The sequence below is a fragment of the Lepidothrix coronata genome, unplaced genomic scaffold (genome assembly GCF_001604755.1).
Source record: "Lepidothrix coronata isolate B3197 unplaced genomic scaffold, Lepidothrix_coronata-1.0 Scaffold2, whole genome shotgun sequence".
In the NCBI taxonomy this organism is placed as follows: domain Eukaryota; kingdom Metazoa; phylum Chordata; class Aves; order Passeriformes; family Pipridae; genus Lepidothrix; species Lepidothrix coronata.
The window spans coordinates 768,008-794,604 of record NW_016690182.1 but is presented as its reverse complement, the minus strand read 5'-3'; the positions used below and the strand labels follow the sequence as shown (position 1 = coordinate 794,604).

The window sequence follows — 26,597 nt, the reverse complement described above, 5'->3', positions numbered from 1 at the left end:
CAAGCAGATGCCAGGAATCCCTGGGAGCGGGTGTCCCTCTGTGGCCATTGATCCCCTGGAGGGACTTGGTCTCCTCAGTGGGTGAAGCCCTGGCCAGGTCTGTCAGGTGAGTGGTCCAGCCCTGGCTGCCACATCCAGGCACCACAGGAAGGGTTGGGGAGAGGGGAAACTTCCTCTTGCCTTCTCATTCTTGAGCTGCCTTTTCTGAGAGCTATCCAGGGGATCCTCTCCCTCAGCTGGGGTGCTGATGTGTCCTCTTCCCAAGGGTGTGGAAAGAGGGTCCTCATGACTCATCCATTTGCTATTCTCACATCTCTGTAATCCTCAGATGGACTCTTTCCCTCCTGGCTGAACTGGCACTGCTGTGTTTCACAGTAAAAGGGATCAGCTGCATCTGTCAGGGTGTCAGCAGAGCATCACACGCCTGGGGGACATTGATTTTGAAGAATGTACTTGAGTTCCAACAGAAATGAAGGAGTTGAAATGCAGTATTAAGCTGCTTGCATCTACCATCAATTCACATTAGATGTAGTCAAGCTATTGACTTAAAACCTCAATTCCCCTCTTACGAAAGAATGAAGCTGGAATTAGGAGAGGAAAAAGAAATCTGCATTTTCATGAGCCAGTGGCTGTGATTTTTCCGTGAGCTGATGAAAACTGAGAGGAAAGCACTGCAATAAACCAGGAGAGGAAACAGCCCAGTCATGAAGTTGTCATCAGGAAAACCTCAGGCAAAGGTTTTACAGCCTCTGCAGATCTGCTATTGCCTCTCCAGTGAGAGGCAATGAGGTTCAAACAATCCATGAAAAGACATCAAGGTGATGGCACAGAATTAAAAATGTCTGGAACACTGAGCAAGCTGAGGAAAGATACCTCAGATGTTCCTGCTGCCAGTGTCTGGACAGGCCCCTGCTCTTGGCAAGGAGGCTGCCTGCTCCTTGCCTGGTTTAGGTCTGCTGGGATCCTCAGAGCTCTGTGATGATGAAGTTTCCATGGATGCCTGTAACTGAATCCTTATTCTTCTTTTCTCCAGAGTGTGGGTGGGAAGTTTTGATAGTTGTGACAGCATTTGGGGTATTAGTCCTTGGAAAATGATCACCCCACAGTGTTTGCAAAGTCCACCAGAGCTACCCATTCACTTGAGTAGATTATTCCTTTAAAAAACCCTATGACCTGTATTCCTGTTTTATGTTACACTGATATTGATGTATCTAAAATGTCTATATGCTAACTGCTATGATTATTCCACATACTGGTATAGAGCTTTATACTTATTTAATAGAAAACTAAAAAAGGTTCCAAGAAGACCCCAGTGGAGATATGCGTCTCCCAGCAAACTGAGGTATGACTATGATTTATTCAAATTAAATACAGAAATAAAGCCAAGAAAGTAATCAAAAGCATATTTAGTGGGCTGTCAGATGATTAACCAACATGTTCACAGAGCCAAACCTCTATATCAGTTTTTTAACTGGTTCATTAGTTTCTCTTGGCATGAACTAATTTACAAACCTCTAGCTGACCTTGACATTTGAGAAAAGTGAATTCTGACAACTCCTTTATTTGTATCAGGGAAAAAATATTTGTCAGGTAGTAGTTTGAAATAGGGATTCAATTATTATTGCTTTTTTCCCCCTTGAACTGGAATTACAGAATGAAAGCATCGCTGTCCTCATACAGCACATACAGTTCTATGAAAATGAAATTGCTGTGAATTAAAGGAACATTTAATGCAAGGGATTCAAGTAGATTTCTTCTATTTGCCTGCAGTGACTAGTTATTTCAGAATGACTTGGTTATGAAACTTCAGTCAGACGGAGCACCGAGTACGGAGCTCTGAAAGTACAGGAGTAAGTTCTGTACAGCCTCAGAACACTTCTCACCTGTACTAATAAAAGTGTCAATTGTGCCCTGTGCTTGTAACTTATTGAAGTGGTATAATGCTGGCTCTTTTCCTTATCTGAATGACACTCACTGCTATTCAAGGTAGTCTGTGCCTGTTACAACTAGACCCACTACTTGAGCTTTCTTTTCACCCATGGTGGTATAAAAAACTCCCCAGAAACTATGAACTTGAATTAAACCAATTTAATCCAGCCTTGGTCACTACACTCTTGGCAAGCATCTTCTGCAAACACTCAGTAGGTAAAGCTTCGTGAGAATGAGTCCAAGCAAAAATTGTGCTTGAATATATCCCATGTCCAATTTTGCCTTAGATCAAACCCTACTTTACAGAAAACAGAATATTAGGTAGCCTTGAGCAATGCTCAGCAACTTTCTTCAAACTTGGGACTTAATGCAGGACAGCCTGCCTACCCACAAAATTGAGTTTTTGCAAAACTAGGGCCTAAATTCTACAGTTGTTCAGTTTCTGCTCACATTAGTTCATATTGGACCTATCTGACCATAATTCTTTTAATCATCTTGCATTTGTTATATTACTTTGATAATATAAAATCATCTTATATTAGTTTCTCATAAATATAAATTGCATTAAGAAGCCAAACTCTTCATTTCACTTAAGGTTCCTCTGTGACAGCATTACGCTTCCCTATCTCATAATTTACAAAAAATCCAGGCACTTATGAACAAGAAAATTAATAATTAAGGATATAATAAATCATATATGCCAACTTAATAAACACATTAAAAAGTAGAAAGCACATTTCATCTCAGTGTAACAACCCAATTAAAATTTCAAGGGTAGCTTATGGTTGGAGGTGGCATTATTTCTACCTTGATGTCTGTGTTATCCACGGCCAGGCAGCTGTCAGAGCCTGGAAGCTGGGGGGCTTTTCTCCCCCTGCCTCAAGGGGCTGTTGAGAAAACATGGGTGATGTGTAGGAGCAAGAGGTGAGAGCAGGGCTCGATCTCTCTTCTGGCTTTAGCATCTCCCTCAAGGACCTGTGGCAATGTCCTCACCTGCCATTGCCCTGAGCCGGCTGTAGATGAGTCTTTGAGTGTTTCTGGGTACACAGGGCCAAGTGAGGACATAGCAGAGCAGGCTGGTTTAGGGCACACAGCTCGTTTCCCCTTTCAGGGGGACATTGCAGCTTTCCCAAGCAGTGTGAGACAAAAGGCAGCCTGGCAAGCATACAGAGGGTTTGGGACATCATGAAAAGAAGGAGGAATATTGCATTGGAAAGGCTACCAGGAATTGTTTTGAATCTACTGCAGCCCTTCATAAGTCTCATTGCTATTTTTAGATTAAAAAAAAAAAAAAAAAGATGTTTCAGACTCTTAGAAGCAAAAAGAGTGGCTAAAGAAGCTCCATATTTTATTTGAGGTATTTCTACAATGGAAAAAATATATAAATTAATCCAGACAAAGCTTTAGGAAATATCATTGACTAATATTCTTCTTAGGTTTAGCAGAATTACTCTTTAATTAAATCAGATGACTGTCACTCACTGAGAGCAGTGAAGCAGGAATATGCAAAGTACCTCTCCTTTTTGAACACGCCATATGAGTTTCAGCAACAACACACTCATCCCCATGGGCAAACAAAAGCACCACTGCACACTGTGATACCAACGCTGCTGTGATGCACTGCAAGGGTCCCTCTCACTTATCTGGGAAGAGACATTTTAACAAGCTGCTTGAGGCAGAAAGAGCCAAAAACATAGCTCCTGTTGGTCACTGTGGGAGCTGGGGCTGGAGGGCATGGCCAATATCTCTGGGCCAGGGTAATGTCTTGCAAGAAGGAAGAGGACAGAAGCCGTAGGAAATCTTTACTGGATCCAAAAGCTAGTCACATGCAATACATGTCTTTGTCACTGCCATAATAAATTATAGAGACTACATTCGCCTTGCACTGATGAAGAGGATTTCTTTTTTATTTATTACTTTTGAACAGTTTCATTTTGCTGCAACAAATCACTCCAAGGCAGACATGGTGAGGACGATCTGCTGGCTAATTTCTGCCTTTCACAGGACTGTTTGGGACAGCTTTGAACAAGAGTTCCCAGTTCTGCGTGATAAAGCATTCAGATTGAATTTAAAGATGAATCACTTTGATATCACACTTAAACCTTTTGAAGAAAGCTTGCTAAAAAGATTGACTGATGGGATCACCCCTAGGCAGCAGGACCATATTCCCACTTAGCAATACAGGTACAGTTCCAGTAGACACAATAAGAGAAAAAAAATTAAATGTATGGGATAAACCTTTCTTTGCTACCTCACCACAACAACCCTCTTGGCCTCTACCTCAAGCCCCCTTCAGAAAGGAGCCTGAGCCATACACGTGTCCCAGGGTGTGCTGCCCGTTTCAGAAACATTATTTTGGAAAACCCAACCAGAGAAACCCCAGATGGGAACCCTGATTGCTTGTACAGGGCAGCCATCCTCAACAGAATCTCCTCTTAAACATTCATCTCTCGTAAGCCCTTTTCATAAGCAGATGGAAAATGAGAAAGATAGCCAAGTGTGGCTTTGACAGCACAAGAGCTTATTAAAAATGATGGGGAGGTTACAAAGAAAACCACCTTATTAAAAAGAAAGGACAAGTCCTTTTGGGAGCCTGTCACTGCTCCTAATTCATCAGCACATTTCCCCTTTCTAAAGCAAAGCTACCTCAGCCCTCCTCAATGGGACGCGGTGCGCAGCGATGGCAAAGGGCTGCTGGATTCATTGCCTGGAGGTGGGCAATGAGTCCCTCATCCTCGGGCTGGCACTGCATGGGCCATTAGCTGAATGAACCTCTGAGTAAATTGCAGCCTGACCTAGAAAACACAGGGACCACACAGCAGCAAAAAGGTGGCAGGAGGGATGGGAAGGCCACTGTGTCCTGTCTCGCTGTGTGTGGTCAGAGCAGCACCAAACCCAACCCCTCCACGCAGAGCTACAGCCACAGCAGCAGAAATGGGAACATAAATAACATTGTGGCAGGCTGAAGGAAAAGTGCATAAACTGTTTAATACTTCTCCACAGGCAGGCTGTGAGAAGCTTGGATGACCAACATCATCTCCAGAAGATTTTTGAAATGAGTCAAAGTAACCTTATATGGTTGCTGAGTAGGGTGGGAAAGAGGGAGCTTCGCAGCATCCAAAACCAAGCCTGTCTATGGCTGCCTGCTGATCCCTGCCTCCTACTATCCCTCCATGCCTGGGATGCCTACATTGCTGATGGCGATCCTGAGACTTTCCAAAATGAGACCCAGCCAAGCACATTTCCACTTCCTGGCCACCAGCGAGGGCTCACTCTTCAGCCTTCGCTGCGCCAAAATCCAACAATCCTGCCAAGCAATTTTTCGCTTCCCAGAAATTTCAAAGCACTTTAATTAAATTCTGCAAAAAAAAAAAACATTCGCCTTGGAAATCCTTTCTGGTGCCCTTGAACAGGATCAGTTTTGAAAGGCTGCTATTTTATCTCCTCATTTGCCTGCAGTTTTGCTAGCCTGACTTAGACTCCCCCATTCCATATCTGCTCCCAGCCAAGGTCACGCAGCCCAACAGTTTAGCAGGGCTGTTGATTACTGCTGATGCTGTAACAACTCAACCGTTTCACCAGCTGCTTTCCAATAACTCCTGTTTTATCTTTTTCCCTTAAGTCTACATTGGGTTTTATTATTTCTTTCTAGTCTCATAAGCTGCTGCAGGTTAAATACCTTTCCCTCTGAATCAGGCTGTAGATCACACAGCAGAAGTTACCAGCAGTTATCAGATAATGCACTTGATCAGCCAAACGCTGCTCTAACTTATGGTTTCTGACAGATTAGCCACCATAAATTTTAATCACTCGGAACTACAATCATGCCAAGTTGGCCTTGAGCTGTGCCTGCACCCTGGGAAGGGATGACTAAAAGCAGTGTTTGAATGGTGTACACGTTTCAGAAGAGTCTTTTGGGAACAGGGGAATTACAGCCTTTACCTAAACTCGAAGATGTCATTTCTGAGATAGAAAGGGGAAGAGCAGGGAGGGGGTTTGCCATATAAAATGCAGATTAAAACCATATGATTCAAGCAAGCTCAGCACGAAGTCCCATGGTGTCCAATGGCAGATGCCAGCACAGGGACTTAGAGTTTGGTCCTGTCCAGCCACAAGACTCAATCCTGTTCCAAAACTAATCTACAGCTTTTAATCAAATGAAGCAGCTCCATTTCATTCAGTCCTCACCTCAACTATTGCAGTAACATTTGGCTTTTTTAAAACCAAATCATACATTTCAATTAAAAGGTATTTGGGGTTGTTCCAGGAGCTTCTGTTGGGTGTTGTTCAGGTGAGGAATCTCTGCCAGCACCAGAACAACATTGGCCCTTTAAGCCCCAGGACCCAGCATTTGGGTCCCTGCCCAGGTGCCAGGACCTGACATTTCCATAGGAGCACTGCCAGCAGGATCAGGAGAAGATCCTTAGGTGTAGGCTATGCAAATATTTCCAGCTCCTGTGCAGCTGCCAGAAGCAGCATTACTCACCCTCTGGTTAAATCACAATATTGTTTTACCTCACAGTACCATTTGAGAGCTCACATGAACCTTTGGCAGATGGCCATTTCACATTTCTTCAGTGCCGTAAACATGAAATCTGTCTGTTTGCTCTTGTTTCAGGCATAATCCCAGCAGTTTTACACCCTGTTCTTCTCTCTGGCATTTACATACACTCACAAAAAGCAGCAGAGTTTAGTCTCAGGACATTATATTCAGAGCTTTCAGCTCAGTAGCAAGAACTGTAACTTTCACGATATAGAGACCAGTAAACCTGTAAGGAGCCTATACCACATTATTAACTGCTACATAAACCTTACATTGCTCTCAAGTTAACTGAAAGCATCCTAAAACCTGGTGTCCTTTATGAAGTTTGCTCTGTTGTTTACTAACTGTGCTACAGTCAACTGGATTATTGGGCCTTTCCCAGCCCTCTCCCAGGGAAAACCTCTGCTGTGTTTCCCAGAGAGGAGGGGTGAAGCAGCCTCAGTCATCACACCCTTGCAGTCGTTAGGGCCAAGGCTGTCAGCACAGCAAAACACTGCTGCTCTCCCCCAGCCCAAAAAGGCTCTCCCAGGAGCAGTTTTCAGCCTCAGACTCACCATCTGCCAACAAACATTGCTGTGCCTGTGCACAGCTAGATGTGCTAACACCGCTCTAAAGTAAATAAAAATAAAATCCCATTTGTTTTCTAACTGATAAGCTAACTCATTTTCAGAATCGCTTCCATAAAATCCAACCTGTGTAGGGGCCAAAGATGGAAAACATTCAACACAAACCACCTTCAGTATGATTGCCAGGCTGAGGAGTCACCGCCCTTGGCTAAAGCCAACCTGGCTGTTACAACCAGCTCCACAGTTCTGCCCCAGACGGTCAATTAAAGCACCAGGCCTGAGTGGGAAAGGGTTTTCCAATCATATTGCATTTGAGATTTCGAAGATTTGCCACATTCCAAAAACAGTCAAAAACTTCTGTGAACTGAAATGTCAAAAAGTCCTCTTGCAGCCTGGGACCGGTTTGTTCAGACTGGAGCCCTGAAAAATCACTGAACATTTTGATTTTGACCTTGGAAGTATTCTTTTTCTTACTTCAAAAGTAGAAACATTATTATTTCCATTATTTCAAAACAATTCTTTTTAATTTAAATAGATGCCATTTGTCCCACACACTGTCTTAACATCTGAATAATAAAGAAATTTCAGAAATGCCAATAATCTAAATAGCTCACAAGCTTTATTTTTAGTTTGCAGAGATTAAACATTCTTCACATTAATGAATCTTCTATGTTTTACTTCAGTTCATACATTTTCCTCCCTTAGTGAATAGCAGACCTCTCAGAAATCAACACAGCTTGTTAGAAAAAAGACAAAATGCCTATTAAATTATCAAGTGCATTTCTCATCAGAGTGCAGCCATCGTTCTCTACAAAGAAGCACTATAGCTTAATTGACTTCCTAGAAAAAGCAATGTTTAGGCAGATGGTACTGAGAATCATCTGAGTGTTATTCTTTAAATTGGTGTAGTTAAGTGATGGGGACGTTTGGAAAACACAGGAAGGCAAGAGTGAGTGCATCAGAGAGGCTTCGTGCCCAGCGTGATGGGGCTCAGTGCCCACAGCGAGACATGGAGCTGGGCAAAGAGCAGGGACTGCTGGATCAGATCTGGGGACAGAGAGGTCTTTGTGTAAATATGGTAAGTGAAATTTATCAGAAAAGAAAAAAAAATCCTGAAAAAATAGCTTGATAGCTTCCATAAGCTATCAAATAAAAATCTACGAAAATGGATTCCTAAGGGTCTGAGGGGGTATGGAGCTAGCAGGCTGTAACTGAGCCAGCTGAGCATCCCCGAGCACCTGCATGTCCAGTTCAGAGCAGGGCACTCAGAAGTTTGGATGCTGGTGCAGGGACCCAGAGCAATCCCTTGAGAAGCCTGCGTGTCCCTCTGCCAACATACAGAAATATCCTGAAGCATCTCCTGACAAAGAACAACCTCTTTACTGCTTGTTCTTCTGAAAACTGGAGGTGCTGCAGAGGTAAATTAAGATTTAAGGCAGGAGAGTTAAAATAGAAATCCTATTACCGAACTTTCCAAGGCTCATTCCTAAAGTGAATATCAATACTCTGCTCATTAACAGACTTCTGTGGAAACAAAGCCCATTTGCTTCAATTCTTTTTAATTTCACTCTCGTTATTTCGGTTGTGCATTCAAATTATATAAAAAATAGAAATAAAAATAAAAATAAACCCTGAACAATTCTAGGCTTGTGACTTTTGGAGAAGTGCTGATATTGATGATCATCTCCAGAACTTTTTTCCTGTGATTAAGAAAATGAAAAATGTTCCTTCAAGCTACAATTCTATTAAGAAGCTTTTCAGAGTAGGAAGGATCCCTACCTTTAAATTATTTAGACTTACTCTTGCTGGGAAATTGAGCAGTAGAATCAATGATAGGCAGAGAAGAACAAGAATATTTTAGGATCAAGGGCCATCCTGCCCTTTTTCTGCTGCATTTCACTGCTGAAGCTGCCAGAAGAGCCTGTCAAGCAACTAAGCACGTTGCTTAGGACTGTCTCCCTGCAAAGCAGAGAGGAAATCCTGTAAATGGGATTTTAAGAGCAGTTGGAGTCAGACTGCAGCTGCTGAAACATTTCTCTGGCAACATGACAGCCTCAGTGAGCGTCAGGAGATGCACCCAGCCAGCACAGGAGCTTAAGCTGGGAGCTGGTAATGCAGGCAGGGTTACTGAGACAAGACAACCGGTGGCTTGTCTGGTTGCCAAACCACCCATGGCTTTTATGATGTGCCAAAACAAAGCTTTTAGAGTGGCCTGGGGAGCAAGGTGGGAAGGACCCTGGAAATTACTCCAAAAATCTTCCTCCCCAGTGCACTCCACAGCAGCTTTGGCCACTCCAATACAAGTCTGCCCGGATAAAAGCCACACATGGCTTTGCAGTACAAAAGTTCAGCTACCTGGGTTTGCAAGATAAGGGCCCAGGCACAGATTCTTCTTCAGATTGGATGTGCCCTATGTGTTAATATGTGGGTAAACCCAGGGCACTGCAGTCAGGTCTTGTGGGCGGATGCTGAAGGCTGCTGGATGCAGGTTGAAGAACAGTGGGAGCAATGCAAGGCTTCCCTTGCTGGAGCAGCAGCCAAATAGGTCTCACTGGTCTCTGCTAGGATGGATTTAACAGCAGTGGTGCCACACACTCTGCCCCGCAGTATTGGAGCATGCACCACAGTAGGGAAGCAATGCAAAAGATGACACACTTTAAAAAGCCTCCCTCCCTCTGCAAATCTGCCTGGGCTGTGGCAAAACATCAGAGGTGACTAAAAGCTGGCACAGAAGGCTTATAACACCTTTTTTTTAACCTAGCTTTGCCCTATCTACTGGTGACGCTTACAGAGTGCCCATCTATGTCAGTGGTCATGGAGTCTTGGACGGAGATCGCCAGGACCTGACATCCAGGCTACTTTCTTCATCCCAAACTCCAGCAGGTAACGCTTGCCAAACAGGGCTTTCCTCAAACAGGAGCTCTCCCATCTGTGACAGCAGTAACAAAACACAGGAGAAGCACCATCTGTTCATCTAGATGGGTACCAGCAGTACCAATCCTCACCACAGCAGTTGTAGACTTTAATAAATACATAGAACTCTTTTTCTAAATATTGGAAATATTTAGCCACAGAATAGCTATTTCAGCAGGATTTATTGTTATTTATGTTGCACCGACAGCCTGCCTTCCTAACAAGCATCCCAGGCTGGTACCACAGCTTGTACAACAGCGTTAAGTGAGTCCTGTAACAAATCCTTAGTGCTCAGCTGCCCACTCCTTGCTCTGTGCCCAGGGCAAGCAGGAGTGTAAGATATGGTGAAGGTGCTCCTGCTGCAGGCATCCCCACCAGCAGCCTGTAGAGGAAACAGTCCTCTCCAGAAGCTTTCCCCTATAGCTTTACAGGCTGGCAGGCTGGATCTCACAGGCACCTCACCTATCCTCAGCCCTGCATGTACAGCCTTCTCCAGCACCACCTTCTTTCTTTGACCCCAGCACTCCCATTGCAGGGAAGTTGGATCATTTTCTAATTTTACAAGTGTCAGCAAATGCCATACGAGCTGTAGTTATTTTGGAGAAGAGAAAAATGAAGTCTCATCCTAAGCTGCCAGGGATGCTGTCTGCATTCAGCCTCACCGGCCAGCCAGGAAACAGAGCAGAGTCTGTCCTGTAGCCTTGTTTCTCTCTGGAGTTTCTGCTCACTGATTTTGGCCTCTCTGGAGTTGGTTGTAAGACAAGCACTGTTTTAACATAACCTTTCCTGGCAAAAGCAATTTGCCCTGAATAGGAATGTGGGATTAATAACCTAGCCTTGCTTCCTGAATCTTCTCTAGAAACCACAAATCAAAAGTAGTCTCTGGTAGCACAGAGAAAAACAAGTATGTTGAGGGTGTCACCCCCAATCATTCCATAGTTTGGAGCAAGTGCGGAACATTACTGAAAGGAAAGTTGGGTCCCAGCACCCAAAGCCAGGAGCCGTGAGACCAGCTGTGCCCTCAGAAACTGCTATTTTTCTTGCTTTGCTGACAGATGGTACCTCAGTAGCTCTTGAAATAAATAACATTTTGTTGCCTGAGCTACGAATGCTGGCGTGAGCTTTAAGATAAAAAGAAAATACCCACATATGGAGCTGTGCTATGAGTCTGCTTTTAAAGACACTGGAAATTACCAGGGAAAGGGAGGGCTCCAAGTGTTACCTTTCCATTGACAGTAGCAGGGATTGCTGAATGGGGTTCTCTCATCTGACAGATGCTGAGCAGGGCTGGTTCCACGAGCACATGATGGCTGAGCAGGGCTGTATCCACCAGCCTGCTCACTAATGACAGACCCACCAGATCAGTGTGTGGGCACTGCCTCATTGCTGTTTTAGTCAATAAACCCCACTGGGTGAAACTACCAGCATGTTTATCACAAATAATATTTGACAGGATGAAATTAGCACATAGATGCTCTTATGTTGGTTAATGAGGTCTGAAATATCATCCTATAAATCGTCAACAACAGCCATCCGGTGACAGACAGACGAAAAGAAGAGCTGACGGTTACAAGGCATCCACACCACGGCAGTGACAGGGGTTTAAAATAGCAGCATACCTTTATGCAGGACAGCCCTGATCAGGAAATAATCAGGTGTGTTCCCTGGTTGCACAGCTGCCCTTTTAAGCAGACATCATGCTGGGCAGCTGGAGCACAGTTCAGAGCTGCTGAAGCCATCGAACTTTCCACCACATCCAGGTGCAGCACGGCGGGTCCTTCAGTTGCACTGTTGGGTAAGAAAGGCCTGGTTATGTTGTCCCTTCAACAAAGAAAGTTGCATTTGCAATGGTACAATAGGTTAGATCTGGGTTTACAGAGTTCAACAGAAATACAAGGCTCTGTGTGCTTTCCAACCCTGACTGGGCAAGCACCGAGGTTATCGTTCTATTAAGTGCCCCACTTTGGTACTTGCAAAAATAAAGGAAAATCATGGTCAGTCTGAAATTGTTGAACATTTACAAGAAATGAATGCTTTAATTTTCAGTATTTATCACCCAATAGAATCTCTCGTTCTCGTGATTTAGGAGGCAGTCAGGCTTCCTAAATGTACAACTATTCTTATCCAAGGTTTATGGTAAACACAGCAGGAGTGAGTAAATTATTACAGCAATTTACATTTACTGTCCAGTATTTTTTATTTAGGAAGTAAATCTACTTGGAAGACCACCACAGGTAGCAGGAGAACAGGAGGTAAGAGCATATGGGAGGCATCACAACCCCACCCCACCCCACCTCCTGTGTACAGCTGAATCACAGTTGCAAGCACATCTCTGCACACAGTTCTCTTCATAGCTGGGCTTATTTTACAGGCACACACATCTCCTGCTTTAGCACCCAATTTACAACATATTCAGTGTTGGGAACAAATTCCAGGATGCTACTTATTTATTGATCTTATTTATTTATGACCTCCAGTCACTACCTGGAGTCGTATCCAACTATTCTAGATGGCCCCCTCCAACCTGCCCCTCCTAGCAAGCATCATAATCTTTTCACAGAGGGTAAATAAGCCCCTCCTGACCTGTTTTCTCACTCAGACAAGCACTTTTCCACAGAAGCAGAATATTCTTCCCTGTAGGCTGGGTTCTGAGAAAGGGGTATATTGTAAACATTTAATATATGACTAAACACTGTGTAAAAATTATATCCCTAAGTCTTTTCTCACTGCTGCTTGGCTTGTGCTTTAAATTATCCTACGATGGAGTTATAAAATATCCATACATATTTAAGCTTCTCCTAATTTGTAACCTACTACAGTCTGCTGTATCACTGGGGTTTTTACTTCAGCTTTAACAGTGCTCTTTTGGTTTTCCCACCTATGCAAATGTGCTGCTAGCAGTTCACCTCGCCCCTGTCATTTCAGTGTTTAGTACCATTCTACAACAGTGTAAGATTTGCTGTGGTGAGCGAGCTGGGAGTGTTTAACCTGGAGAAAAGGAGGCTTGGGGGGACCTTATCAGTCTTTACAACTGCCCAAAAGGAGGTTGGAGTGATGGGGCTTGGTCTCTTCTCTCAAGCAACATGCAAGAGAGCAAGAGGACATAGCCTCAAGTTGTGTCATGGGAGGTTTAGATTGGATACTAGGAAGAAATTCTTCACAGAAAGGGTTATGGAACAGGCTGCTTAGGGAAGTGGTGGAGTCACCATCCCTGTAGGGGTTTAAAACCCATGTAGATGTGGCACTTGGAGACAGGGCTCAGTGGTGGATCAGTGCTGGGTTAATAGTTGAACTTGATGATCTTTTCCAACCTAATTGAGTCTATGAATGTTGACAATAACAACAGCTATATTTACCTATTCCTTGCATTTCCCTCAGTACTTTGGTATTTTAAGTCATGTCAACTTCGGGAACAAACCCTCTAGGCTGGATGCTGCAAGTATTTCCCTCAGAACCAAACAGGAAATGTAGCAGAATGTGTGCAAATTACTCATATTCACCAAGGAAATAACTGTGTCCTGAAAATCTGGGATGAAGAAATATCTCACCTAATAAACAACACTCATTTCTGCAAAAAAAAGAATAGCCCACTGATGCATTGCATTATTTCAGTGTAAGATTATAGATGCTATTCCCACATTATGGGAAAGAAACATCATTTCAGGTTTCCAAGAGCCAGCACATTACAGCAATGCCTGTGAATATTCCTCCTACTCACTGAACTGGGAGTTAGCTCTGAAGGAAACCAAACATAACCGGGTGTGTAAGAGACTCTGTCTGTACTCTGAGTGTTTTTTGACGCTCCCTTGCTTGGCACTAGTAGATAACAAGAAACTTAATTAATACCGGCAGTTACAGTAAACCTCAGAGACTTTGACCCTGGAGTTGATCTTAAGTATATAACTGCTTATCATACACCAACAAGCTGATCAGACTTCTCACATGAACTACCACAGAAGAACAAGAAACCCAAGAAGAAAATAAAAACGTGTGACATGTAAAGCCAGTGCTGAAGTGTAGAACTTCAGATAGGGGCAGAGCTGCAGAAGATCAGGTACATCAGTCTCAGTTGATGCAACTCTGTGTTTGGTAATCCCCTGGGAAAGAACTGGCATGGGAAATGCTTGACAGAGAAAGCGTGTGCTCTGACGAGTTCATTTTGAGAAAACACGACACTCAGGCTTTTGGGACATAGGTGGGAACTAACTTACAGTGCCAGGGGATGCTTGGACTCGTTATGGTAAATGAATTGTCAGCAGTGGCAGGAAACATCTTTGAAAAAGCTGGGCGCCGGTTCCAAGTGTGAGGCATAGAGCAGAGAATGTGATCTGGTCACATTTCTTTTACATCTAGACATCAAACTGCCTTCCAGCCCAGAAACAATAATAAATTTTGCTCAGTTTCTTGCTCTGTTGATACCACCTCATCACTTCCAACACATAATGTGCAAGTGATGGCTTTGCTGCTGCAGTCACTATCCTTTACAGCACTAGTTATATGTTATATGCTATAAGATTAACCTGCAAGCATTCACTGAGAGTCTCTTAATGCAAATAACCCAGACCTTGCAGTCATTCCATGAAAAATATTACATTTGCAAAAAGATACAGGGCTTTAAAACATTGTCACAGCTTGCAGTCGATGAATGCAACATTTTTCTAAGTCAGCCTTGTCATATAAAGCAGACACTACATTCAAAGAGATAGCAGCCTGCCACTGTTAGTTTTAGAGGTAAAAAAATAGGAAAATTTTCCTTGATGTAACACTGGAAAGGAAGAGAATTCTGCTCAAATCACTGTTACTGTGCATGCAGTAAGGGTAATGAATGGCAGCTGCACTTCTCACCAAGGTGTACCCTCACTTACTAAACAGAGTGCTGCAGAGATCACCCAGCTGGCACAGAGAGGATCTTTGCTTGGCACATGGAATTTGGGAGAGTGCCTACTTCCCACTTCCCTGGCACTGGGAAGGCACAGCCTCAGTTCTCACACCTGGGATGCCACTGCTGCAACAGGCCTGTGATCCCCTACCTGTCCACCGGTGTTTGGGATGTGCTCTGACATCACTGGTCCTTACAGAAGTCTAGGATTCAATTCTTCCATCAGGGCTTCATCCCCCAGGACTGACCACTACTGTTTTGCAAAAGCCACATCTCTAAGTGTTTGATCACCTAACCCCAGAAAAGCCTTAAGATCACAGCAATTCTCAAAGCTGCAGTGACTGCATCTGCTAGTGGGGAAAAAAGCAATTACTCCAAGCACACTAATGGCAGAATGTTCAAACTGAATATTTAAGGAGTTTAAGAAGCTTATCAGGGATCTCAGTTGTGTGACTTGTTTTCAAATTTCCTCTGTAAGTCATGTGTCAAAAAAAAAAGGCAAATAAACAATGAAAAAGATATTGAAAATATTATTTCAGTCAGCAGTAAAATGAAACAATGCAATGGAAGATTAATTTCCCCTCAGAGCATGCTGAGTGATGACACAAATACTCATTTCAAAAGATGCAAAAGGCATTGTGCCCCAAAAGATGGAGCATGATTATGAGTGTAATGGGTTGTTTAACTTGATAAAGTGCCAGTTTCTAAATAGAAACTGTGCTTTAAATATTTAATCACATTTTGAACAGTCTCCCATTTTTTCCTTGTCTAAAAACAGACAACAAAAAATTACATTTTTCTTTAAGCATCCAAAAATGTTGATACAGTAATTAAGCAGGAGGAGGAAGATTTAGTTAAATTTAAACCTATTTGGGTGCCTTATAGTCAAAGCAGAGAAGCTTCAGTGCAGATCCCAGTCCCTTATTAAACACATGCCACCCAATAATGGGATTTGCCTGTGCCTTTTGACTTTCCAATGGCTTACACACCCACAAGTGAACATGTCAGAGCCTTTCCTTTGCATCCCTATGGATCCAGTGTCTCACACCAAACATCAGTGTGGTACCACTGCCACAGCCTGGCATCCTCTCACTGCTCTTGCCCAGAGAAATGAAAGCTCTAGCCTGAGGCTGGCAACAGGACATGCCAAACAGGCTGCATCCCACTGTCTGTGCCCTAACCCCACCAAGAAGGGACCCTCTGCCCCCCATCATACCCTCTGCACTGCTGCCCTCTCCCATCTGCTTTAGTCTCCATCAGTATTTCACTCTCTTCTCATCTCTGGCCCCCAGGCAGCTCAGGACATCCCCCGGTTGTCTTTTGTTCTGCCCATATGAACATGGAAAAATCTATGTATTTCCATCAAAAGATACTGCAAACACTGAAAAGAACTAGAAAGGAGATGCAAACATTCCTTTTGGAACCCAGCCCAAGGCCACTGCCTGCTACTTTGCCACCTTGAAAAGGACAAGGTAAAAGGAGGATGGCAAGAATGTCTGAGGGCCCCTCCAAGCCAGAGGGATCCCCAACCTGCCTCTAAAGGATCTGGGAGCCCAAACACTGTGGGAGCAATGAGCTGATGGCCCAGGAAAGGCTCCTGGGTTGCTTTAGCTTTGAGCCCACCAGGGCTGGATCACCCAACCCTGACATGCCCACACTCACAATGTCACTCTGTTATCCCCTGTCAGGCTCCGGCCAAGGACCAGGGTACATCATGGTAGCCCAGCTCCAAATCCCAAGAGGCTTTTTCTTATCCAAGTATTCCTCTATGCCCTCTCCAGTTGCCACCTCCCATGAGGGAGAAAAGTTGCTGTCCTTTTTTTTTTTTTTTTATCCCAAGGCCACAGCATTGCACTTTGAAAGAAGGAAATGCCTTTGTGGCTGGATGTTTTACATCCCAATGACAGATTGCAGATCCCTGACTGCAGCAAGCCAGCGTCCCCAACACGTGCCTCCAGCCCCAGCCCAGCAGAGGAGGGATGGGAACAACCCCTCCAGCAGCCACAGGGCTCAGCTTTTTGCAGAGTTGGGTCCTTGGTAGCCAGGAACAAATTAACATTCAAGTGAGTCTGTTTGGATAACAGAAAATGCAAAAACTCCACATGGCAAGTGATCCCTTTTAGAGCAGCATTACAAGCCTGGCAGCTGTCCAACTGGCACAGTAGCTCTGAACAGCGAGCACACACCACTTAGCTGGTGATGTGTAAAGGGCACCTCTTAACAATTCCTGCCTTGAAAAACTGTCTTGTGAAATTTTCGAGCTTGGGTTGTATTCATACATCACCCAAATCTGCTGTATATCATTCAGTGCAGCTATTAGTTCCAGGTTCTAAATAAATCTAGCAGCTGCGTCACTCACCAGCAGTAACAGTGTGACACTTCTCTTTTCAGTTTGCCTGTTTTCCCTTCTTTTTGGCACAGAGGGCTGGTTGATGAAGTTATGGATACTTCCTAGAGTGAATGTTTTTGCACCCTTCATTGTTTTAGCTGTCAGAAGCTCTCTGTATCTGAAGTTATAAAACTCACTGCATCTCCATCTGTAGATTAAACTTTCCTAAAAGCTCCCTTTTCCAATCCCATTTTCACTAATGCCCTCACTGAATCAAACTCCACAGTCAGCTATCCGAGGTGTGCTGTTCCTTTGTTTTATCACAGAATATCTGAGCCAAGCAATAGGTACCTCACAGCCCAGTCTGACTTTTCTTAAAGAGACCTGTTGGGATCATCTCTCTCCTCCACTGAGTTTCATGGGCATAAAGGAGCCAATCCAGATGGAAAAATCCTCCTCAAAGTGGTTGCCTCAAGACAACATCTCCTTTTCCAGATGACAGAACACAAGAGAGAGTAAACATTCATCTTGGAGTCCCATGTAGATTTGACTTGCCCTTTACTAGAGGCTACCACTTTTAATTTTAGACTTGGCAGTTCTGCAGAGAGGCATACACAGGCACAGAGCATGGCAAATATGGCTTTTCCTGCAGGAAGATGCAACAGGAGAGCATCAAGCACAGCATGGCTCCTTTTCTGCCTCCCTAGGCTGAGCCCAGTCTCAGCTCTCCCTCTAGCACCTTTCCACAACCCACAGCCATTGCTCTGCAGGGATAATACATGTGAACTATTTGTTGCTGCTGATGGAAGCAACAAAAGGGAGATGGATTGCAAGGGACACTCCAGACCAGGGTGTCAGGGCAAGACAACCCCAAGGCAGAGGGGACAGTCCACAGCAGCCACACTGCTGGAACAGGGCAGTGCAGTTCACACTGATGCACTGTGCAGCCCATCCCCTTTGCTGCCAGATGAGTCTTGCTCTTTCCCAGTAGGTTTTGCTTGGCTTTGCACTCCCACTGCTAAAAAGCAGGGTCCTTGGGAATTTCACAGATCAAACACAATCAAAAACCAAGCAACCAACCCAACCTCCAGCAGTAGTTTATCTTCCCTGAAAAGAGGTGGTGAGAGGGATTTGGGACAAATCCAAATTTCATTGGTATCGAAGGGCTGAAGAACCCCACAAGAGCACCCTGCCATTTACAGAGGAATGAGAAAGAGCTAACATGCACGGGCAGAGATGTCACTCACCCACTCAGGTGTGTGATGCAGTCATGGAGAGTAGCTCTGGAGACCTCCAACCCCTGGAACATATGGACAGAGGGAACCATCATCATTTAGAAAGGCTGCTGGGAGCCCAGGAACTCCAAGCAAGGAAACTGGAAGCATGTTCGTCTGTAGGTCAGGTTACACTTACACTCACCATACTCATCCCATTGATACCAGCAAGGTTTCCTGCAGGATAAATTCCTTATTTGTGTGAGCTAGAGAGACAAAATCTTCCCCTCATGTTTTTTTTCTTTTCCATTTTTTATCTTGCTGGGACATTTTTCACTTCTGATCTCATTGCTTCTATTCTGGGGCCCATTATTTTCTCTCGGCTTGCAGCTATCCTGACAACAGCCAATTTACGAGATCAAAAATGCAATGTAAATGAAAAAAAACTCAAAACTAACAACTAGCAATCTGAACAAAAGAAAAAGTCTAATGAAGCAACTATATGCAAATAAACAAAATACTGAACTACCTTATTGTGCTGGCCTGATCGAGGCTAACAGGAACGTGTTGGGAACAGCCAGAATCACTTGTGTTTGTAGACATTCAAGCTCAGGAGGCAAGTTTATTGCAAGAGCTCTTTAGGAATGGATTTAGAGCACAGAGAGGGTCACACAGGGTAGTGGCACTGATAGGACACCCAGGTCTGGGTACACACAACCAATGCAGAAGCCACTCTGCTGGGCTGGGGAGGACTGAGCTCCTGGGGAGGGCTGCCTGCACAGCTTGGTCCCAGGCTGCACCACCTCCCAAGATGGATTTACTCCTGGGAGCATATTTGAGCTTATTTAGCTAAGTGCATCAAAAGTAAAAAATAATAGATAAAACCATCAAGAAATGTAAGACAAAATTAGTTAGGATAAAACCTGTCTGATGGGTGGCATTATAAATACTTAGGAATAATCACAGCCCACCCAAGACTATTTTCAAAGGAAAGTAGCTCAGCTTTGATGCCTTTGCAGTCCAAGGACTTTGGCTTTTTGCTTAAACTCCTTCCATTGTGTTTCATGTTTTCTCAGGGGGAAACACAGGCATCAGAAAAACACCCTTTTTAAATAGGCTGCAGCTGAAGAGATGGTTTCATCTCCTGTGCAGAGATAAGAAGTGCTTTGCTTTTCAAGAGGTTGAAGTAAACAAAAATCAGCAATCAAGGGATTCAAAGCGCCCAAAGAGTCTTTGCTCACTGCTTCTCAGCACTGAACAAGTTCTATTAAAACCAAGAAACCCAAACCAAGCCACAACCCCAGAATCACAACAGACATTCAGGCAGTCATGCTGCCCTGTCTGGCTACTAGAAGAAGAAACGACATAACAAGAAGAGATGCTGAAGTGTACTTTTCCCCAGGGAAACAAAAATAAAAGCTCTGTGAAAGTCACATGCAAGACCTGCACCCTGTGGAGTGCAGTGAGAACACTGCTTGTGCTCACCACTCCATCTCTGCTCCCCACAGTCCTGTGTGATGATGCATCAGGAGCCCCAAGGCTTTGCTTCCCTGGGAGGGTGGATGTTTGCCTCCATTCCCCTGCTCCAGAGGCATCTTGCATCTCCCTCGTGAGCTGTGACCATTGCTCACCCTTCTGTCCCACTCTCCTCGTGGTGGTGGAGGTCTGCTCCTGGCCCTCCAGTGTCACTACCTCCTCCCACATGACCTGACCATCATCACAGCCCTGCCAGGGAGGTGGTAGAGCCGACGGCACATCCCAAGGCCACGGGTGCCAGCCTGCCCACAGAAGCCTCCAGCCTCTGGCCCCGTGGAGCGCTCAGACAATTCCCAGCAACCCTCCCATGAACCACCAGCATTAGGCTGGAGGGCACACACGGGTGAAGGGGCAGGGTGATGGCACTCAAGGGCTCAGGGGCAGCACTCAAACACTCAAGCAAGGAGCAGACTGTGTCTCAGGAAGCACTGCACATACTTAGCAGGGGCCAGAAACATGCTGGCCACAACACTAACTTGTCAGCAACAGACAACTCTGCAAGCAGCCTGCAGACAAGCTCCTGCATAAATCACAGAGCCTCAGGCAGGGTGAGGGACCCCATCCACAAGGTTCAGGGCAGTGAAGTGCCTTTTCCCAAGCAAGGAAGGGATGCAGACAGCAGCAGCAGGCAGCAGGGACAGAACAGCCCCAGGAGCAGCACACTGGGAGGAGGTATCTCAGAGACCTGCCTGCCATCCCTCCAATCCTGCCAGAGGTGGACTCTGGTTGCTAAGTCCAGCATTTGTTTTTTACCTTTGTATTTTCCTCAGGCTGGCCATATTCGTATTTCCTTCATGGAAACACGACACCCAGGTTTGTCCCGTCTCCTCACAGTGCTTCCACATGCCTGGTAAGTTCATATCTCACAGACAAACCTCAGCCACTGCTGCAGACTTACAAGCCACTGCATCCAGACAGTCCTGGGAAAACAGCAGATAGATACAATCCTCTCACTGCTGTAGCACAAAGGCTACAGAGTAAGTCAAGCCCTGCTTTATCATTCACCACAGAATCTATTTCTGCATCTTGCAATAATAGATGGACTTTGATATTTTTATGATCAAATGGATGTGTCATGCGGGGCCCTTTTAGGCAAAGGGACTTTTTATTGAAAGTTTTTTCTAGTCCTGTAAATGATGTCATTATTTGAAATAGTAGAGTTGCTAGCAAACCTTTGTCGATCAGTATTTAATGAACAAGAACATGAGAAAACTACTACCACAATTATCTGCTGTGGTAATTTTACCTTTTCTAAGTGAAAGAAAAATAAAGTGACAAAAATTATCCAAAATTTTAAGTGAAGTCTTGTAGCCCTCCCACAATTAGATGATGCTATAGTTTCCTTTGACTGCACAGATGACAAGAGAAGGCCACCCTGGGGTGCAGCACCACATGCCTTGCAGCACCTACCACAGGATGTGGGTACAGCTGTTTTGGGGACAAGGATCAGACCTTATCTTCACCAGCATCAGTGAGCTCCAGTGAAGTGTCATGAGGTCAAACCTAGTGTGTCAGCCAGAACAAAAATATCAGCTCCATCAGTGATCTGTGGTCAGTGCCAGTCCTTTGTGTGGCAGGAGGGCCCATGCTGGCCCAGAAACACTGCAAAGCTCCCCAAAGTACCCAGAAGAACAAGAGCATCCCCTTCTAGCAGCATAGGACTCTGCTAAGCTGGAAAGGGGTCAGTGAAGGGAGTCTCCTGCTCAGTTGTGGCACCTGTGATACAACATGAATTAAAGATGACTACACTGCTGCCTCCCAGGAATGCCACCATGGTTATCAAGGCAGTGCTGCTGCAGCCAGCAGGGCATCGAAACACTCCAGACTTCTGCTCTGCGGTGAAGTCCATAAACCCAAAGAGTGACCTGACACTCTTTGACAGGCAGAGGAGAAGACATCCAGCATATTGAAGCTGTTAACAAGAGCCATGGAACAACAAACAGCATCGTGATATGAAATTAAACTGAAATGCAATAAAAGTCCCACACGGGAAAATATGCAGATCAACCTGAACTTTGTCACTTTGCTGAATTACAGCATGCTTGGTGACAGGGATTGCTTTTCAACTGGAAAGTAACAGATTTTTCTCTCTGATGTTGCTGAAATCTGGACGTAAAAAGCAGTTTTTTGGGGAAGTGACAGTGGAAATACAATAGAATTTCTAGAGGACATCTCTTCCTTTCATTCAAAGGGATATTGGTTTTAAGGAGAATTGAAGTTTTAATCAAAGATCTTTCTCATGTTTGTCAAAAGCAGGGAAAAGTGACAACCGCTTGTTGGCTGTTGGCTCATGCTGAGCCAACCCTTTGAATATTATTCCAGTTGATTAAATTTGCATTGCTAATAGAGGAGAAGCCATATGCCTCGCACACCTGTAGAATACAGCTCTGGCTTGTGAAAGGTTATTAACACACTATTGTGTTCTGGCGAGGAAGGGTTTTATCAGAGAGGGATGAAGAGCTGCTGGGGGTGCAGAGAGTCCCCTGTTGCTGCTCCCCTTCCACACCATGCAGGTGCTCCCTGCATGGCTCACCCCACAGCCAGGTACAAAATTGTAGCAGCAGGAGAGAGAAGAAAACCGCCTTTCCCTGGGCAAAAGCCTTTCAGCTTTAACAGGGGAGTGTGTATCAGGGCAGCATGAAATCTCACCTAGGAAAAAAAAAAAGAAAAAGAGCATGCAAGAGATTTAAATCTTACTGAATGGCTTATAAAGATAATGGAAATGCTGTTCTCTGTCTGGCTTCAGCTTAGTTTTAAATGTCTTCGGTGAAACTGAAGAGTTTGTTTTTCTCATTGTCCAGTTAAGGATTTTGTCATCACTAGAGATTGCTGAAATTATTGCTTTCTCCTTCAGGTTATATTCAAAAAATTAAACAGACTACTCCTACTCCCCTTAAGACTCTGTAGAGGGATTTTATCCTGATTAAAGCGTTAAAAATTAATGCCACTCAGACAAGTCCCTTTGGATTCTAAAGACTGCAGCTATTGCCTGTCTCCTCCAGGTATTTCAGTCGACATTATCTGTAATTAACATTACATGTCTTAGCCACTGGCTTTTTGTCAGAGAATTTTCAGCAGTGTAAATGGGAGCCAGTCCTGCCTCCTGTGAAAACCAGCCTCAAATGCCAGGCAGATCTAGTCTTGTCCTCTTTCTGGCGTGCAGCCTTATTAGCAGTGAAGCAAACACTATATTGAGACAATTTTGTGTGCATATAACTTTCCAGACTATGGATTCTGCTAGGAATCATCTCCAGATACTCATTCCCACGCCTGCCATACCCAGGCTCAGAGACACCATTTGCTTTTTCCACTTAGAAGCTGTTGCCTGGGGAGAGGACAAAGCATTCCAGGAAACCCAGCTGAGCTCACTCTGTGTTCCACACAGGTGGGAATGTGTTTGGTCTCAGGATGGAAAAATCTCTGTCAGGAACTCCCATCCACCACCTAAAGAGCCCTGGGCAAGCATTACTTTCACCAGTTATCAACCCCACCAACCCAGCCCTAGCATTTGGGAATTACAAGTTTCACTCTCTCCTGAATTTCCAAAACTTTATTGAGCTAACTGAGAACCCTTTAAGGACAGCCAGGCATAGAAGTTCTTCACAGCAATGTTGCAGAAAGCGTGATAAAGAGACAAACACTAGCTGGTATTTGCTCACGGGTACGTGTGTACATTCTCCTTATTCCATGGGTAACTTTGGACAGCCAGAAGGATATAGAAGCCTGAGTGCACTTTTTCCCAAAGCATGCTGATAAATCCTGATGCAGAAAAGAGGATTCAGTAGGACAAACACTGCGATTTGTGCAAAAACATAGAGGAAATACCTGCTGTAATGAGCTCAGGGATGAGTCCAGGCAGCAGCATTTGAAGCACAGCCAAACAGTGCTGGAGAGCAAGAGCGGAGTGGCTCACACCACGGGGACTGGGAAGGAGCCCTGTGAGGCAAAGGGACATGGGGAGGGAGGTGCAGTGGCTGCAGATGACTCCTCTGGCCCAGCATTTGTGAAAATCAATGCTTCACTGCAAATACCTAAGGAAAAACTTGGTACATGGGACCTTTAAAGACTGAGGAGGAGAGCTGCCTTATGTCCTACCCATATTAAGGCATATATTAAACTGCCTTGGTCATCCCTGCACTGGCTGGAGTGAGGTGGCATTGGTTGCATCCTCTTCTGATGCACTGTGTTGGTCCCTTTCCACCTGCATTTCTCTCTTGGTTTTAAAAACACATCTGCATCAACACAGTTACTTCCTACTGTGATGCCTGGAATCACAGGTTGTCTTAAATAAAAGACTTTTTTCAGAGCTGGCAAGGACACTGTTACTGCAGTCAGTTTGTCAAAAAGTTTCACTTGGGTTCATTAGCAATTTGCCTTTTTTAATTCCAAAGCGATTTAGATTTTGATAAAACTTGCTGTCGATTGCTCCCAGAAGTGTCTGAGGTGATAATTGCCATTTTTAAAATATTCTTCATGGAAGCTTTCATTTCAACTTATTTGTCAAATTATGAGGTGCTTTTAAAATCAACAAAACATTTTTTTTTTTTTTTTTTACATTTCTAAAACAAAAATATCTGGGACAACAGACAGGACAAGGGAGGCAGGGCTGGCATGAAATTTCTTTAAATAGTCCAAGTTTTTGACCTTACAAGAGACAGAAATGTCAAACCCCTCAAAATTATTAGTAGGACAAGAAATCAAACCACCCAAAGGAAGCTATATTGATGTCTCAGTGTCCATGCAGAGTTCACTGGAGCATCAGCCACAGTCAAGATGATGTTGTTGGCTACCTGCTTTTCCTAGAGTTCAAATGACTGGGCCACTCAAGCACAGCCGAGTTGCCTCCTCCTGTGACAGCCTAGCCCAGCACCCAGCACGGCTCAGGAGTCTGGCAGGGATGCACAGGCTATTCCTGTTGTCTTTCCTGGAGCTGTAAAAGTGGCTGTGTGGTTGGAAAAGGCTTGTTACAGCAAAGGGCAGCTCTGCTCAGTGTTGAGTAGGGCACAGAGCACAGATTCCTACCAGCAGCTTTATTCTAAGCTTCCACAGTGTTTACTCCTTCCCAAGCAAGAGAACAACAACCAAGGAAAGCAACAATAGCCACATAATCGCATTATTCTGAAAACAATCAACTTTCTTCAGTAAAGGAGTACGTTACTAACATAAACATACAGGACTAAGTGCAAAATTAGGCTCCAAGGTGATGAAAAATGTGCAAGGACTCTAAAACAATTCCCTGCAGAACAACAGAGCCTTTTCCAGGCTCAGCACTGACATCCCACATCTGGGACAGCTCATTAAACACCACCTACAGAATGGAGCAATGCCTGAGCTGGGGACAGGAGCAAAAGCTTAGTGGAAGACAAGAGGTTGGAGAGGTAGTCAAGGTGAACCAAGACAATTCAGATGGGGTGGGATGGAGAAGCCATTGGCACAGGCAGCCTTAAGAAACAGCTATCAACGCACAAACACATCCCTTTAGGAACCAAGGCAACCCCTCCCCAGCCACACTGCACAGCAAGCTCAAGGACATGTGGTGTGTGAGCACGCAGAGCTCTGCTCTCTAACTTGGAGAGGACCTTGAAGGCTCTGTTTAAATTTAATTTATAGACAAGAAACCCAAAATTTCTTAAAAGAGCACATCAATAAATTAGCATCAAATTCTGCTGCCTTGTCAAGGATTAGCAGTTTAATCCATTTCAAGTATGAATTGGGAATTAGAAAATAGTGCTGAGATATTAATAACAAGTAGTTCAGTGTGTGCCCTTAATTTGCTTAAATTTAAAAAGGCTGGCAGGAATTTTTATGCAGTAGAGTTGAGCAGAGAGAATAAAAATGTCTTAATGGCACAACATACCCTGAGTTTCTGGGCTAAAACTCTGTTTTTCTGTTGCTTTCTACATCAGACATTTGCTGGCTGAACTTGTTAGCAGCTGAGGTGTATATCAAGAGGAATTGAGTCAGTATAATTGACTGCTGTGGACAGAAGTAAACAATTGGGCTTTGGCAGCAGACTCCACCTTCAACTTTTACCTTTAAACCAAAGCATCCTATCTTGCTCCTCTGAATCTATCAGCAGGCTTCCCAGTTTGACAAACTAATCAACTTGACTAACTAGTCAACTGACTTCAGTCCCAAAGGCTAAAAAGCCCAGTTTTCCAGAAGGGGCTAAATATGATGTCTCTACAGCATGAATAACAAAAAGGGATCTACATTTTAAATTGGAGGTGAGTCTGAAACAGACATCCTCATATGACATGAAAACAATTGTTTGCATCCATGCAATGCCCCCGCTTTAGTCAAAATGTGCATTTAAACATGTAATGTAAGGACCCCTATATTCTGCACATATTAATGCTGTTAATGCAGAGTGTGTCTGCATAAGTTATGGTATACACAAGGATAAAGAAGTGAAATCCCACACATAAATCAATTTAAAGGTAAGAAGATTGATCCGGGGTTAAGGGACTAGCCTTGGGTTTGGAACACCAGGGCTCACCTCTCTCCTCTGTAGCTAAATGTTCTCACAAATGAGTCCTGCAGGCTCCTGCAACCCACTTCTCCTGCAATAAAACAAGGTTACAGAAATGTTGCAGCCCAGTCCAGAGGTTGTTGCAAGAACAAGCACTTCCTAGATTGGGAAAATTCAGCTATGTGCATTGAACAAAGGATAAAAAAAGTGTTCATT

General features: G+C 44.3%; 1 long non-coding RNA gene across 1 annotated transcript in view; it reads right to left on the bottom strand.

The window, feature by feature from the left end:
• Positions 1 to 26,597, bottom strand: part of LOC108497243 — a 71,033-nt gene that overhangs the window by 25,536 nt on the left and 18,900 nt on the right. The window contains exon 2 of the long non-coding RNA XR_001874722.1: positions 11,571 to 11,772. This is a non-coding gene — a long non-coding RNA (uncharacterized LOC108497243). The remainder of the gene's footprint in view (positions 1 to 11,570; positions 11,773 to 26,597) is intronic.